Source organism: Propithecus coquereli, unplaced genomic scaffold (assembly GCF_000956105.1).
Source record: "Propithecus coquereli isolate 6110/MARCELLA unplaced genomic scaffold, Pcoq_1.0 Scaffold679, whole genome shotgun sequence".
In the NCBI taxonomy this organism is placed as follows: domain Eukaryota; kingdom Metazoa; phylum Chordata; class Mammalia; order Primates; family Indriidae; genus Propithecus; species Propithecus coquereli.
The window spans coordinates 363,177-365,085 of NW_012152829.1; the positions used below are offsets into that span (position 1 = coordinate 363,177).

The 1,909-nt window shown below is 43.4% G+C and overlaps 1 pseudogene; it reads left to right on the forward strand.

Moving 5' to 3' along the window:
• Positions 1 to 946: 946 nt before the first annotated feature.
• On the forward strand, positions 947 to 1,228 carry LOC105823548 (annotated as a pseudogene).
• Positions 1,229 to 1,909: the final 681 nt, after the last annotated feature.

The window sequence follows — 1,909 nt, forward strand, 5'->3', positions numbered from 1 at the left end:
AGTCTGTATGCATATGTGCCTGTGACAAGAACTGTTACAAGAACTCTTTGCTAGCACAAAAATTCCAGGTAAGTTGCTTCTGTGAAGGCATCTCCCTGGCAACAGCCAGAGTTACCAATGAGTAATTGCCAGCTCCTGCAATGAGCCTCATGACTGATGAACTTTGTTTCAGAACAGCTTATGTGAACTTCTCCTTTTTGCCTTGGCTGGATGTGGTGGCTCACACCTGTAATCCTCGCACTTTGGGAGGCTGAGGTGGGAGGATTGCTTGAGGCCAATAGATGGAGACCAGCCTGAGCAACATAGTAAGACCCCATCCCCACAAAAAAATTTTTTTAAAAATTAGCCGAGTGTGGTGGTGCATGCCTGTAGTCCCAGCTACTTGGGAGGCTAAGGCAGGAGGATTGCTTGAGCCCAGGAGTTTGAGGTTGCAGTGAGCTATGATGTAGCCTGAGCAACAAACAACAAAGCAAGACCCTGCTTCAAAAAAAAAAGCTTTCCTTTGCCTCAGCTTCCCTAGATATGCTATGATTCATCATAACACAAATATCCTGGGTTATAATTCTTCTGCTCATTCCCAAATAAACTCATTTATTTTCAGAGCCACTCCCTCTTTGTTATTTTAGGTTGACAAAATGAACATTGAGAAGTTTCAAAAATGATTCACCAAAGAATAGTCTAGTAGATGTGTCAAGAGAAAATAAAAGGACTCCGCTTACTTTTCTTTTGAGAGTGTTTGTTTATTTAACGAGCATTGATTAAGCGCCACCATGTTCAAGGGAGTGTGCTAGGCACTGTAGAGGAAACAAAGAAGAATAAAACCAGACGCCTGCCTTCCCCGAAGCTCATGTGTTAGTTGGGGAATGAGACATAAAAACAACCCACAAGAAGATGGTTGGGTCATGAGGGGTTTTGTTGCTTCTGGAAGATTCTTCAAGTGATCACAATGTCAACTGACACAGATGTTGCTTTCTCTCCATATGATGAAGATCAGGGATCTAAATTTATCCAAAAAGCTAAAGTGACACCATTCATCCCTGTTGGAATGGTGGGTCTTGCGGCAATTGTTGCATAGAGATTATACAAGTTGAAGAGCAAGGGAAATACTAAAATGCCCATTCACCTCATCCACATGCACGTGGCAGCCCAAGGCTTTGTTCTGGCAACAATGATTCTTGATGTGGGCTACTCCATGCATTGGGGATTCTGGGCAAAACCTAAACTTTAGAAGAAGAGATGCTATCTTGATCTTGTTGGAGGAGCTCACTTTAGTTAGACATATCATCACCGAGGCTACGTGTTTGTTGAAAATAGATCATTTGAGTGGGTTCAGATGATCAAAATAAATAACCAACAATGACAATGCAATGTGATCAATTGCAGAGGGAATGACAGGATTACAGAAGATGACCCTGGAGCTAGAATATGGAAATACTGTTACCAAAAGCTCGCCACTTGTCCAGGAGGCCGCATCAGAAGAATGAAGACAAGAGGTTTGAGGAGAAGGAAAGAGAAGTTTATTCCCAGCAAAGAAGTTTATTGTCAGCAAAGGAAGAAAATAGCAGACTGTCATCTCAAAATCCAAATTCCTGAGTATAAGCAGAAATACAGAGCTTTTAAAGGGAGGTCCCTCAGTTCTTAAGCTATTGTTGTTTAACTACAGCTAATGAGCCTAATCCTCCCATCTCTGCCCAAGACAAAGCCTTTCCCTGACCTCCACCGCCAGGCATCCCCCGCCAGCCAGGCGCCAGGCCTGGGATGGAGTGAGCTATCACCCATAACACAAAGAACAAAAGACATGCCCCTGCCACTCCCCACCCTCCTGCCTGAGGCAGAGATGCAGACCTCAGTTCCAAAAACAGTCGGGGAAGTTTTAAAGAGACAGAAAACATCTTTTGCCATTTTTTTT